This window comes from Mirounga angustirostris, unplaced genomic scaffold (genome assembly GCF_029215605.1).
Source record: "Mirounga angustirostris isolate CCGP_5_RB_7025 unplaced genomic scaffold, mMirAng1.0.hap1 SCAF_14, whole genome shotgun sequence".
In the NCBI taxonomy this organism is placed as follows: Eukaryota; Metazoa; Chordata; class Mammalia; order Carnivora; family Phocidae; genus Mirounga; species Mirounga angustirostris.
The window spans coordinates 37,153,608-37,169,076 of record NW_026991722.1 but is presented as its reverse complement, the minus strand read 5'-3'; the positions used below and the strand labels follow the sequence as shown (position 1 = coordinate 37,169,076).

General features: G+C 42.2%; 1 protein-coding gene across 1 annotated transcript in view; it reads left to right on the top strand.

Moving 5' to 3' along the window:
• MAPRE2 (microtubule associated protein RP/EB family member 2) overlaps positions 1-15,469 on the top strand; it is a 151,935-nt gene that overhangs the window by 17,866 nt on the left and 118,600 nt on the right. Inside the window, exon 2 of the mRNA XM_045886853.3 lies at positions 7,129-7,190. The gene's annotated coding sequence lies outside the window, so the exon portion shown is untranslated. The remainder of the gene's footprint in view (positions 1-7,128; positions 7,191-15,469) is intronic.

Genomic DNA, 15,469 nt, shown 5'->3' with positions numbered 1-15,469 from the left:
GCCTGGGTGGCTCAGTCGGTTAAGTGACTGCCTTCGGCTCAGGTCATGATCCTGGAGTCCCGCATCGGGCTCCCTGCTCAGCGGGGAGTCTGCTTCTCCCTCTGACCCTCCCCCCTCTCATGCTCTCTCTATCTCATTCTCTCTCAAATGAATAAATAAAATCTTTAAAAAAAAAAAACACTTTATGAAGATCGAAATTTGGTGTTCTGTTGCTTCAGAAATATGAAATTTTAATATGCAAAGAAAGCCTGACCTAGGGAAGAAAAAGGGGAAATGGGTCAAAATGAACCCTTAGGAAAAGCATGTGATTTGGACTCAGAAGACCACAGTTTGGATCCCAGCTCTGTCCTTCATCAGCTATGTGATCTCCTACAATGAACAAGCTCCCATGATTACTCTTTATTTCCTGGGGTTATGCAAAGAAAGGATTTGTAACTGACCAAGTAGGAGGGTAAGGCCCACCTTGCTCATTATTGTATTCTTACATCTCAGTCCAGAAATGCCCTGTGATGTGTTGTTCAATTGATTGGAGCATGCACTCTCAATGGGGACAAAACTTAGAAATTGTATTGGTTTGTGGCCCTCTAAATGTCAACCCTAACAGACAAAATCTATCCCTTAGTATTTAATTTTTTTAAAAAATTTCTCTCATTTGAGAGCATGCGAGTGAGCACAAGAGCGCCAGTGGGGGGAGGGGCAGAGGGAGAAGCAGACTACCTGCTGAGTGGGGAGCCTGATGTGGGGCTCCATCCCAGGATCCCGGGATCATGACCCAAGCCGAAGGCAGACACTTAACCAACTGAGCCACCCAGGCATCCCATTATTATTTAATTTCTTTGCAGTGGGGAGTGAGCTGACGAGGAGGCAATGTCTAAAAGGGCTCCTTGGGAGGCAGAGAAAGAGAGGGATCATGTGGGAAAAAATTAGATGGCTCTAACTCCGTCTGTGTCAGATGAGAGTTCCTAAAGAAGAGAAATAAAGGAGCAAAAGGCAGCTAGCCAAAAGGCGACCACAGTGAACCCATGGAGAAAGAATTAAGATTTCAAGATTGGGGTGAGATGATCTATGTGAAACAATTTTACAAAATGAAGTGCTATACTCCACCTTGGAACTGCCTGCAGAGGTGGCCGCCATCTCCTCTTCAGCATCATGGCTGCCCTCGGATCTCTGGTGAAGCCCAACATCATTAAAAAGACCAAGAATTTCATCTGGCACCAGTCAGACCAATATGTAAATACTGAGCACAACTGGGGGGAAACTCAGAGGTACTGATAATAGGGTACACAGAAGATCTAATGACATCCAACATTGGTTATGGGAGCAACAAGAAAACAAAGCACATCCTGCCCAGTGGCTTCCGGAAGTTTCTAGTCCACAACACGAAGGAGCTTGGAGTGCTGCTGATCTGCAACAAATCTTACAGTGCAGAGATTGCTCACAATGTCTCCCCCAAGAAGCACAAAGCCAGTGTGGAAAGATCAGCCCAACTGGTCATCAGTCGCTGATCCCAATGCCAGGCTATGCAGTGAAGAAAATGAATAGACGGTGTATGTGCATGTCATATTTGTTAATAACCCATAAAACTACAAAGAAAAAAGCTATAGACCTGTATAATTATGGAAAGAGAAAGGTGTTTTGTCTTTTTTTTTTTAAGATTTTACTTAGGGAGAGTGCTAGTAAGCATGAGTCGGGTGGAGGGGCAGAAGGAGAGGGAGAAGCAGGCTCCCTGCTCAGCGGGAGGACCCTGGAATCATGACCTGATCCAAAAGTAGGCACTTAACCAACTGAGCCACCCAGGCGCCCTGGGAAGAGAAGGTTTTAAGAAACCTGTCAAGCTGGAGGGGCGCCTGGGTGTCTCAGTCAGTTAAGCGGCTGTCTTTGGCTCAGGTCACGATCTCTGGGTTCTGGGATCGAGCGAGCCCCACATCAGGCTCCCTGCTCCGCGGGGAGTCTGCTTCTCCCTCTGCTTGCCGCTTCCCCTGCTTGTGCTCTGTCAAATAAATAAAATCTTAAAAAAAAAAAATTTCAAGTTGGGTATTTTGCCTGGATTTATTTCCCATAATAGATTGGTGTTCTGTTCCCACCTCCCACCCAAGTTTTATCCATGACAATATAATTGATGCTTCTACTCTGGAGCAGCAGTAGATTATTTCCCAGGTGAGTGGGATTCAGCATAAATTTCCCCATCAAATAATTACTGATTCAGCCCCCAAACATTTTTGTAAGTGGGACTCTTCTGTAAGACCCCCTCAGCAGGCCCCCCCAAAATAATGTGGGTGGTTATCACATGAGCATTTTAGGATGCACACTAGCCCCAACAAAACTTAGGGGTAGAAGCTATGTAGATAATCCTGAATATCTCAATAAATTCCATCCACTTAACGCTTTTAACAGACTACTGAGAATGTGAGTCTGAAAAGCTTCCCACACACCACTACAGTTGGACAGTGGTTATCCATCTTGTGAGGGAGGTCTTAGCAACCCTGGTTACCCAGTGTCCTAAGAATCCTGCCACAGCCAAAGTCTTATTGAAATCTCCCATTATCCTTTCAAAAATTCTACTCTATTCCTGCATTTCTTCTTTGGACGGTCAAAGGAATAAGACGATAAAGGTAGGCCACGTGTAAAGCAAGGATTCCATTTCCACTATAACCTGAACGCTAAATTTGGACACTGGGCTCTTAAAGGGAATCTGATCCCATTTACTGTGCTACTTTCCTGCTTTATGAACATTCTGCTACATTTCATTGTCCGTCGTACTTGTGAGGAAAGCCGTTCTTCTATTCCAACGAGTTTCAGGGATCTCTGATTAAAAACCGATACAAGGATAAGTAATCATTAAAAACATTCACAGACTTAATGCATATGGTATTTCTCATGGAACTTGTCTCATGTCTTTTTAATTTTACTTTTGTGCCTTTCGCACGGCGGATATTCTAGAATAGAAAGGGCAATCTCAAATTATTTTAATCCTGGTTCGCATGGGAAGTAACAGATGGATAAAGGAGGATTCTAAGAGGGGGATGAGGCTCAGTTTGTATGAAAATAACTGAATTTCTATTTTATTATAGCTATGACTTTAGACAATTGGGGGGGATTATACTTTATTTTTATAGAAGCTTAAATCACACGACCAAAAGAAGTTTATAACATCATTACCATTCTTAATGTACGCCATCAAAATCCCTTTATCAGCTGGCTATAATTTTTCAAAGCCCTTAAATATAGAGTATGGGTCATTTTGTAGTCTGGCTTGCTTAAGGAGTGGAATGCATTGTACCACACTCGGTGCCCAAGATTCAGTGTAATTTGACCTCCTTTACTTGCCAGATAATCTCATTTGGTTTTGGTTTCCCTGGTGTGTGCTCAGCTCTGTGCTTCCCGGCAATCGAGGCTCTAGTCCCCTGGGGCAGTTGAACTGGGCAGGCTGTTGGCCTCCCTCTGCTGCCCTGGGGAGGGCTCTGAGCCCAACCCACCCAACAGAGGCCACTAATTGAGGTGGTGCTCGGCGGAGGGGGGCTCTCCAGAAGACTACTATGGAGTAGGATCAGCCTAAGGATTAATAGCCTGTGACCTTATGTTAATGCTGATAAGCTGCTTTCTTCCTAGAAAGCTGTGGCATTCCCATACTAAAGAATGTGATCTGTAACTGGAGTGATTCAGTATCTGAAAGCACCCACAGGGACTTTGGAATTCAGGATAAAGCTCATTTTGAAGGTCCAAAGAGAGCTCAGTCATCCCCTGAGGGGAAAACCTCCGTTCACATCCCAGCGGGGTTCCCTTCTTGGAAAAGCCGGGAGCAACTGGAGAAACAGGGGTTCCGGTCTCTTTGTGAGGAGGACGCTTTCACCTTGCATTAGTCAGAAATGTTGCTGGCTAAATACACAGCACTGAAGAAAGAGCCAGATCTTTTTTCAATGGTGGGCATGAATGGACAATCTCTACAACCCTTTCTTCATTCTGATATCTCTTATGTGCCTGGCTCTATGGCCAGACATGGAAGCAGCCTCTTCAGGAGGGGGACTCTCAAGCTAGGACAGATGTTCTATGCGCCACACGTGGGATGCCAGAATTCTGAGTCTGTCCAAAGAAAGAGGATTTGAAATGCCTAGAGGACGAGGGGGAAATGGACTTTTGTAGCAACAGAGAATGTGCTTTGTTAAAGTGTGGCCATGTCATGACTCTTTGGCTAACAAAGATACTTGGTCTTCTCAGTTAAAGCCAGCAAACCAGAGAAAGGGGCTGGCTTTCTGAGGAGCTGCACAGTGCTCAAAACAGGAAGAGTAAAAGTCAACCTGGTTTTTCCTAACGTGAAAGAAGACTCTGCACGCTCCTCTTTGTGTGGGGGTGGGGACAGTTATGCTCTTCTTTAGTGTGACCCAGTTCAGAATACAGAACACCTCCCTTGTCACCCACAAGAGCCACGAGGGATGAAATGCTAGTCCTGGACCAATAAGGGTGAGAATTTGGGGAAATTCTTGCATAGCATCAACTCAAAGGTACCAGGGATCCCTATCAAACTGCTACTTAGAAATTACTTCTAGTTTTCAGTGTATTTGTATCTATTTTGGCTTTTAGTAGAAGTTTAGAAAGGTTGATGTGGAATAAAGAGGGGATAGCAGCAGAGGAATCTCAGATAGGCAAGACTGGGTGAAATATTTTTTCTTGGATCTGTACAAATTTGTTGGGCAAATTCCCAACCGAATCTTGCCCACTGTCTCGGGACTTTTGTTGCTCTCTGGAAAAGTAAGAAAATAAGAGATTCCTGCTCAGTTGTAATTGCCGTCCAATCTTTTTTTAAATTAAACTATGTTTTTAGATCATTGTACATGAACATGTAGTTGTAAGAAACCATATGGAGCTTTCTCATGTGCCCTTGAGTCCCTTCTCCCCCCCCAATGGTAATATCTTACGAATTTGTCACAACCAGGATATTGACATGGATACATGTTCAAGCCCAGTGTTGCCCTTTTATGATCACCCCCTCCTCCCACCACTCCTCCCTTGCTCCCCCCTACTCCTGCAACCATTAATCTGTGCTCCATTTCTACAGTTTTCTCATTTCAAGACTGTTAGACAAATGTAATCATGTGATACATGATCTTTGGGGACTGGCTTTTGTCACTCAGGATAATTCTCCGGAGGTTGATCCAGGTTGTTGTGTGTTTCAGTAGTTCTTTTTTATTGCTAAGGAGCATTCCATGGTGAAAGGATATGCCACAGTTGGCTTAACCATTAGCCTGTTGAAGGACATCTGGGTTGTCTCTGATTTTTGGCTACTGCTAAAAACAAACAAAAACAACAAAAAAACAAATTTCCATTTGTCTGGAAAAATGCCAAGATGTACAATTGGTGGGTTGTATGGTAGTTGCATGTTAAAAAAAAAAAATTTTGCCAGAGTAGCAGAACCATCTTACATCCTCAAGTAGTGTGAGTGCTCTAGTTCCTCATGGGTGTTTCATGTTGTCTCTATTTTAGCCATTCTGCTAAGTGTATAATGATATCTCATTATGGTCTTTAATTTTCACCTACATAATGGCTAATGATGTTAAATATAATTTCATGTGCTAATTAACTATTTATATATCCTCTTCAGCTAAATGTCTATTCATGTCTTTTGCCCACTTTCCAATTCATTTTTTTTTATTGTTGAGTTTTCAGAGCTCTTTATATATTCTAGAAACTAGTCCTCTGTCAGATATGTGGTTTGCAAATATTTTCTCCTAATTTATTCCTCATATTTGCATCTACTTCACAGGGACAAAAGTTCTTAATTTTGATAAAGTCCAATTTACTTATTCCTTTTATGGATTGTGTTTTTGGTGTCAAGGCTAAGAACTCTTTGCCAGGCCCCAGGTCTCAAAGATTTTCTGTTTTTCATAGTTTTGTATTTTATATTTATACCATGTTCCATTTTTTATTTAAAGAGTTAGAGACCATGAAGGGAAGGGGGGGGAGGGAGGGGGGAGAGAGTAAAACATTGAAAAATCCGCTCCTACCTTTAGTTTTATTCTCTCCATACCTACCATTTTGCTGTTCCCATTTTTTTTCACCATCTCCTCTTCCCCTTATAAAAAAGATATAAAATGCCTCCCTCCTTTCTTTAAAAAAAAAAAAAAAAAAAAATTTCACCCAGCAACATCTCCAGACATAGTTCTGGAGATCACCTTGCATTGTGTCTGCCACAAATATTTTTATGCAATTGACTTAAAAAAAAAAATAATAAGCACCAAAGGCATTTGTGTTTTCTGTTCTAGGACCATGTTAGAAGAATAATGGGCAGGGTAAGGCCCTAAGTGGAAGGCAGCAGTCGTTTCTAATTTGTTTCTTGCGGTGGCAGGAAGACCAATGAAGGCTCATGCACATAGGCGTCTTGGCTCTTTTTTAGCAGCATCTGCTTGAGCCATAAGCAGCCTCCCCAGGAACCATCCACTTCCCACCCTAACACTGGACCCTCAAAACCTGGAGCTCAGATACATTTCTTAGCCTTGAGAATTGGATCTGTCCTTCATCAGTGTACTTGTCTTATCACTTAGAGTATGTTTTGAAGAGCAAGAGCCAATTCACATAAAGTAAATTATGTTGGTGTGTAGAGTTTGAAATTTGATCCTGGCATTGTTTAGAATGCCTATTCTCTTAAAACTTGATTTAATTGACAAAAAAAAAAAAAAAAAAAACCTCTTCTGACTAGAAGAATAAGCCTGTGTTGATACCAAATATAAAACCTGCAAATAAACCTAAGTTTAAGGAAATTGGTACTTTAATGTTGGCCTTTGACATCCCACTTAGAGGCACTGCTTCCTAGAGTTATCTGCTAATACATGAATCCTCATCACATCAGACTATCAGGGAGAAAGGTAAAAAGAAAAAAATTATTTTCGTAAAACTGACATACTAAATATTCACAAACCATAACCAACCTCAAAACTGATCTAAAATATAGACTGAGAACTCAATGGCTTGGCTAACTTAATCTCTCTCCTATGGTAAAACCAACTGAACTTTGATATAGTGTGTGCTGTGATTTCCCTTTCCATTGCTAACTACACCTAACGAACTCCATTATAACACTTTACTCCTATGTTTTCATCCTATTAAGTATTCTTTTTCTTTTTTTCACTATCCCAGCATCCCACTCCTCAGCGGTACAGTTCATCTCGTCAGCCGGGGAGAGAGCCTGGATGCTCAAGGTAAGGCTTAAATCTAAAATGGTGTAGAATTCCTTATCTACAGATTAAATTGAAGTATTAATGCCGTTGTGACAGTTTATTTTCAAAATTCCATTCTACAATTAAAGCAAGTATTCCGGTAAACATGCTCCATTAAAACATTACTTTTCAAACTATTCCATTTCCCATAGGTATGAAGGGCTAATTAACTGCTATCAGCAATTCCTCTAAAAATCGTCAAGCCAACTGAAGTTTAATTTTGGAGATATTACTAGTGATAAGTGGAAGGAGAGAATATTAAGATGTAGCCAAGTAACCTCAGGACATCTCATGGTATTTGTGACCGATTTGTGACCGAATGATTTTTTTATTTCATTTATTTATAATCAAGGCAACTGCTCAGACTTTACAAGAGGGTGGAGCATATTTGGGAAGGAGACAAAAACTCAGAAGCCCCTCCCTGCCCCCCCCCGCCCCGCCCCGTTTGGGGTTTGTGTTTGAGACACAATCCTTTGACCTTCACTTACTTCCCACTGGTATTCTGAGTCTCTTTCTCTCTAATGCCTTCAAGGTTTATTCACCTCCAGTAGCTCCCTAGAACAAAGGAACAATTAACTGAAATTCCACCAGATGGCAATATTTGGAAAGCCATCCACCAAGGTTTCAAAGCTGAGAGCTACTATTGTTCAGAGAAGTCTCAATGTAAAACGTCCTAGACTTCACCAAAGGTATTCTAAACATCTTTGGTTTTACTTCTTTCCCCACAACATCGAAAGTTTTTACAAAAAAAAAAAAAAAATTGTTAGGGAGTATATCTGGTATTTTTTGTTTTTCATTCTGGAATGATAAAATTAGAAACGTCATTCTTAATTCTTCACGGTGTCCATATTAAAAGCTCAAATCAATGGATAATATACTATATTTGGATTTCATGGTGATAAATACAATGATTAATGGTCATTTTTAAATTGAGAGGAGAAAGCTAAAATTCTAAAAAAAAAAAAAAAAGTATTTTAAGGAGTTGTCTTGATATTAAACCAAGTGAAATTTGCAGGTATAAAATACTTGTACTGATTTGGAATAAGTTATTTAAATGGGATGAGAAACTTCTCTCCTTTTGCTCTAATGAAAGGGGAGAGCCTGACCCCTGAGTGGTGTCCAAACAGCCGGACTTTTCGAGGACCGGAGCTGGGACAGAGGGATGCAGAAAGGCATCTAAGGGCAATTAAAATAGAAAGCACCAAAGAGAGGCCCCCAAGCTTGCTTCATACACCTAAAAGCTGACCTTGAGCGCCCTTTGAAACCTGCTCTTGTGCTACTAGCCCTTCTGGTGGGGGACCCACGTGTCTGGGATGGTCCTGGTTTACTTCCATGGTCTTGGAATATAGTCTCATTAGTACCCCCTTTCACCCTCAAAAGTATCTCCATTTGGATGATAAATTCTAGGGTTGCCTACGTTCTAGGCCGGTGCGTTAGAAGAAAAAGTAATAGAAAAAGGTGGCCCAACACCTAAATAGGGTGTCTGTTTATAAACCTCCTTATATCTAGGACTGCAGGACAAATGCTCCCTTTTCTGTAAAGAGCCACGTCATAAATATTTTCCGCTTTGCAGGCCATACAGTGTCCGTCACGACTATTCATCTCACTGTAGTGTGACAGTCACCATAAACAATACATAAATGAATGGGCTTGGCTGTGTTCCAATGAAGCTTTATTTACAGAAATGGGCAGTAGGTAGCATTTGGCTGGCAGGCCATAGTTTACAGACCCTCGTGAGCCAGTTCTCCACCATTTCCTATCCCCTTACCAAGAGACAGCCATTCCTTAAATCCTCTCCTTTGTCTCCCTATCCCTTCTAGGTTGTAGCCTCCTTACTTAATACCAGCTTCTGAGACGGTTGATAGTTGCTTGAGTGACTAATCTCAGTTGTGTGGCTCCTGAGCATCCTTGACTGAGTCTAGCTGCTTGCTTTGTATCCAGATTGGTTTCTGCACTCTGCACCCCATGCCTGTACCTTATACCTCATGACCTAGAACAGCCTTCCTTTTGAGAGATCGCTTGAATCCTAAAGTTAAATCCTGAAGCAATAGCTATGTAGTAGACAATTTTATGCTTTGGTCCTCACTAAATAACTGTCTATGGAAAATACAGCCACATAAGGAAAGATGAATGTTGACAGTAGCAAATTTTTATTATAAAAATGGTGCATTTAAAGGAAAGTTTGGAAAGGAAAAAAATGACGCATAACGCCATCCCAAAATAACTGTTTGGTTTTTTGTATATTTGCTTTTCTCACAAGTATTCCCATTTTTCTCTACTGGATGTGAACTTTGTGTTTTACTTAGCATTAGTCGCAAACCTCTTTCAGGAATCTTCAGAATTATTGTTAGAGTAGAATAGTATTATGTTATATCAGTGTGTCATAGTATCCTCCAGTTTTGTTGTTGTTGGTTTGGTTCAGTCTAATTTGTATTTTTTTTTTTTTTGTCTATTTCCTTAGTACAAAATCCCAGAAGTGGATTATTCAAAGATATGACCATTCTTATAACTTTTAATCTAGTTTACCATATTTCTTCCCAAATGGTTTGGAGTCTTTCACAAACATTTGCAATTTGAGAGGACTAGCCTCACCACAACTTAATCAGAAATAGTATTTAATTCAATAATATTTACTGAGTGTCTCCTACATGTAAAGAACTGTGCTAATTGCTTTGGTGTGTGTGTGTGTGTGTGTGTGTGTGTGTGTATATATATATATATAAAGGGTAGGTTTTTCCACAAACCTGAGTGAGTGCCTGCTCTGGACTATGTATTGTAGGGTTTCCATGCTGAGCCAGAAGATAGCTTCTGAGTGTGACCTTACTGGGAAGCTAACATAGGTATATATAATATCTATAACTGTATACAAAATGAGATACACCATAGGAGAGATACAGAAAAATGCATTGGGGGTCTGGGAGGGGGTTGGGGGGCAGCGGTTAGAGATGGCATCTGGGCTGAACCTTGGAGGTGAGTTGGATTGGAACATGAAGGTGGTGAGATTTGCCGTTCATTCCATAAACATGTATTGATAGTTAACTCTGTACCGGGTGCTATGCTAAAAGCTAGGGTTTTAAAGGCAAACAAGACAGAGCTCTTAAAGCTTAGCATCTAGGGGCGCCTGGGTGGCTCAGTCGGTTAAGCATCTGCCTTCGGCCCGGGTCATGATTCTAGGGTCCTGAGATCGAGCCCCGTGTCGGGCTCCCTGCTGAGCGGGGAGTCTGCTTCTCCCTCTCCCTCTACCTGCCACTCCCCCTGCTTGTACTCTCTCTCTCATAAAAAATAAAAAATCTTAATTAAAAAAAAAAAGCTTAGTATCTAATGGAATTGACTGCTTTAAAAACAAAAAAAAGTCTGCTAAGTTAGGATAACTTGTCTAGCAGAGGATACATGGGGGTAGGGATGAAGCCAGGGTCATCTTTTGAAGAGGGAGCTTTTTCATGGCTCTTCTTTTGATACAGTCTTACTCATTAGTTGTCCTATCAGAATCTGTGGGAGATCTGTTTCTATAAGTTTGAAGGTTATTCTAGTTGGCTGACCAACATTCCAATTAAAATTGGCCTATATTTACAGCCCCCCCCCTCCCCTGCCCCAAATGATATATTCATTGAGCAGGTACAGAGCTAGGCCTGGAATCAGTAAGACATCCTAGCCCTGAACCCCTGATGACTGAAGCAAATCACCAAGAATTCTAGGGTTTCATTTGTATGTTTTTCAAATAGCTGGAAGGAACCTCAATCTAATACAACTGACCCATTATAAAGATGAACATTGTTGAGTGAGGAGAGTTGCAACCAGTTGCTAAAGACTAGCCAACCACCGGCTGTTTGGTAAATAAGCCATGGCACCAGACCCTGGCCTCGGACTCCCTTCCTGCTTGGTCTGTGCTCACTGCTGTAATTTGCCCTGTAATAAGAACTAAAAAGAGAATTTAACCTACACATTTTTGTGTGTATGCATGTAGAAGCGACACGTATTTTTACCCAGCTCACACCACCACAAACTTCAAATTTTAATTTTTAAATTAAAAAGTTCAATAGTAATGAATAGATTAGTAGTAGAAAGAGAGGGAAATGGGAAACAAATTCCTACATCGGCCATTTTCCTCCTTTGGGATCTGGGCAAATAACTTGGCCATGCTAAGTTTTTACATGTTGAGTTTGTTGTAAGAATAACTGGAGGTAGCATAAGTGTTGGCTACATCATGGGCACTCAGCAAGTGTTTTTCTTTCTCCTTCTCTCCTAGAGCTACAGGTTCTTTACAGGGTTCCTTTTGTTAAGGAGGTTACCCTGTAAAACTCCTGGGAATTAAATGATGGAATGAGAATACATTTATAAAAGTATCTGGTATAGAACCTAATATACTCATTTCTGAATTTCACTTAACAATGCTTAAGTAGCATTTTAGAGGTTTTTGTTCATGGGTCTTTATCCTTCAGGAGCTTATTTCATATGGTCTATGGATGTGTTGGTAAGACTTAGGAATTTTCTGGTATTTACTCGAAAATATGTCAAATACAGAGATGGCTCAATGAAGAAAATATAGCTAAGTATTAACAATTTAAAAATCTAGCTGGTGAGTATGAGTGTATGTTATGCTATTTTACAGGTTTTTTCTACTTATCTGGATGTTTGAAATGTCTTAGGCCAACTTTTAAAAACCCCGTATTAAATATTAAGCCTCGACCATGGCCCCATCACTGTGCAAGGGGCAGATGGTACCTTTTGGGCAAGGAAGTCGGGGTGTCCACCCTGATGGAGCTAGGGTGCACTGTAGCGAACACTCACAGGATGGGTAGTCCTGGCTGAGCACCATGGTGGGAGAAGTACAGGATACCACGGGAGCCCCTAGCAGCGAGAGCAAAGCCACGACAGGTTCAGGGAGGTCAGACAAGGCTTCGGACAGGCGGGGACCTCTCCTCTAAGACCTGAAGGAAAAGGAGGAGCCAACAGATGTGGAGAAGGGGACTGGAGAAAAGGGAGGGTTGTTGATGCGGAAAGAGTAGCAGCTTCATCAAAGACCTGGAAAGGAAATAAGAGAAGCATCTAGCATATTGGCTAAATTGGAAGCGACTCAGTAACGAGCTGCAGCATCTAGGGAGGCATGAAAGACAGGACTGGAGAGACCGAGGAGGAAGGGCCTTGACAGGCCAGTGAAGGCCTTTGGGTCGTAGTCTGAAAGTGCTGGTTGGAGTGCTGTAAGTGGAGAAGTGAAACCTCCAGTTTCGTGGCTTAAAATGGTTCTCCTGGCGGCTGTGTGGACAGTGGTGGGGAGGGGATGAGAAGAGAAGCGAAAGTGAAAGACGCTGAGCGTCTGGCTGAGGTGGGTGACAGCTGGGGTGGGGAGGTGGGTGGACTTGAACACCAGTTGGAAGGTGAGACGGACAGGACTGGGTAAGGGAGAGGTCAGGGGTTAACTCACTGGCCATGTGCATGGAGTGCTGGCTATGTGGTAAGCACCACTGCAGTGCTGAGAAGAAAAATAAGGTAAGCTCTAGGGAATACAGAGGGAGGCATTGCTGTTTTGTGTAGAGGAGATGAATGAAGAGGGGTCTTGGCAGGAGCACAGACGGACCCTCAGGGACCCCCATCTGGGATGCCACAGTGAGAAATAGTCACCTGGGGGCCATGGAATTGAGTGGGCTCCCTGGAGGTTGAGTGGCAGTGTTGTGGTTGCCGGAGGAGGACGCCCACATGCCTGGTGTAGGTGGGGGGGTTGATGGTATTGCTTGCTGAGGTAGGAAATCCAGGGTAACAGAACATTGCAAGGACATGGCAAGAACCCAAAGCATCGTATTGAATGTGTTGAGTTTAGGGTGCCTGTGATCTCTAAAAGGATGGATGTGGGGATTTGGGATCTGAACCCCAAAAGAGAAAATAAGCCACAATACAGCCTTGGGAGTCACTAACATGTAAGCAATTAGCCATGAGTATAGCTAAAATTGCCCGAATAGAGTAGAACCTTAAAGATCACCAATATTTAAGAGGTGGATTAAGGAAAAGAATACACCCATTTTCATAGCAGCGATATTGACAATAGCCAAAAGGTAGAAGCAACCCAAGTGCCCATCAACAGATGAAGGGCTAAGCAAAACATGGTATGTACATACAATGAAATATTCTTGTGCCTTAACGAAAATTCGGGTACATGCTACAACATGGATGAAACTTGAAGACCTCATGTTAAAGGAAATGTCAGTCACAGAAAGCAATACTGTATGGTTCCACTTATGAGGTACCCAGAATAAAATTCATGAAAGGAGAAAGTAGGATGGTGGTTTGCAGGGGCTGGGGAGAGGGAGATCTGGTGAGTTCTCAGTGGATATAGAGTTTTAGTTTTGTAAGATGAAAACCATTCTGGAGATGGATGCTGATGCTGGTTGTACAGCAATGTCAATGTTAGTACCACTGAACTGTACGTTTAAATGGTGGGAATGGTAAAGTGTATGTTCTGTGTGTTTACTACAATGAGAGAGACTCACGATTAGCCAAATACACAGGAGAAAGACCACTTGCGTATGCTGTCATGGAAGCCTAAGCAAAAGAGCGTTTCAAGAATGAGCAAAGGGTTGATAAGTCTAAATGCTCAGCAAAGGTTAAGTAAGATGATGACTAAAAAGTGCCTATTGATTTTCAGCAATGAAGAGGTAGTTGGTGATCTTGGTGAAGCTAATTTCAATGGCCTGGTCAAACTGGAATCCAAACTGGAGTCCAGGGCAAGTGGAGAGGGTAGGTTTAGTTAAGCCTTAAGATATTTGACCATAGAGAAGAGAGAGAAAGAGGAACCTGTGGGGAAGAAGGACTTGCACGGTTCAATGACGCTGGGGAAGGAGTCAAGCGAAGGGGCATGAAAGGTCTGCTAGAAAGTGACGGAGCAAGGCTCCAAAAAGGCAGGAGGCAACTGGCCAGGATCCACCTCCTTGTGGCAGTAAGCAAGGAGGAGGAAGATGGCTACCTTGTAGGCAAATGTATAGGTTTGGGGGCAGGAAACTTAAATTCTTGTCTAATGGCTTCAGTACCCTCTGAAGTCAGAGGCAAGACCATCTGCTGAGGGAGGGGAAGGTGGAAGGGTCAGAGATCTAAGAAACAAAGAGTATTAAAATGTCTGATGTATGAAGAATGACCGAGTGCTGACTAGGGAAGCAGAGGGATGATCTGGAAGCACTGACACCCACTTGGGTTGGGGGGGCGGGGAGGAGGCTGGATTTATAGTTGTGCTGATCTTCTAGGTAGAGCCCCTTGTCCCCCAGCATGGCTCAGCACGCAGTCCAAGTGAGGCACGTGCACCTGAGCAGATGAAAACTTCCTAAAGAGCTCCTTTTTGGGAGAAACCTGAAAATTGATCACGAGGCCAATACATTTAAAATGGGCTAATGCTTTGTTGGAAAGGTGGTAGGTGCCAAATGAATGGCTGCAAATGTTTGGTTTAGGACTTGTTGGCGATTACTGCGAGGATGGTAACTCGCGAGGGCCCCCTGTCGACCAAGTAGATTATTAGGGACCAGCCTTAATGAACGATTGATTGGTTGAATTCAAAGGGAAACTGAACAGTTTGAGTAGTTTGGTGTCTTCTCTCCTTCCATTCACAAACTTGGATTGCCAATTACTCTGTTGCATAGAAATAAAACTGCCAGTTGCTTAACAAACCTTCAGTGTTGTATATCAATAGGAGATTTCTGCATTTTTTTTTTTAAATCCTAGTATAGTTAACCATACAGTGTTAGATTAGTTTCAGGTGTACAATATAGTGATTCAGCAATTCTCTTTGCAACAATATGGATGGATCTAGAGAGATTTTAGCCTTTTTGCATAGAGTGCCAGGATTTGGTTAACTACTACTCATTTTGCTAGCAAAATGTCACTAAGTTTACTCTGAGGTTGACCTACCTTATCACTTTACAAGTGGGCTGTGGTATGTGGAAAAGAATGCTATTGATGTCCCCTAGGCCAGTGCCTGGAATGCTTGTGTATGTTGAGGCCCCTAATCAAGTGTTTCTTCTACCTCCGTCACCATGGGAGTTTGTTTTTCCAGTCTGAGAGATGAAAAATAATATGATGGGCACCAAGCCTAGGATACTTCTTATTCCCACTGATACCCTCAGAACTTTAGAGCAGATTTCTAAGCGTCCTGCAGTGATAATGTTCTATATTTGTGCCACCTAATTTGATAGCCATTAGCCATGTACCCACTGAGCGTTTGAAATGGGACTATGAACGGTTCCTATGCACTTTAAGTCTTTAATCTTAATGTGAACAGCCAC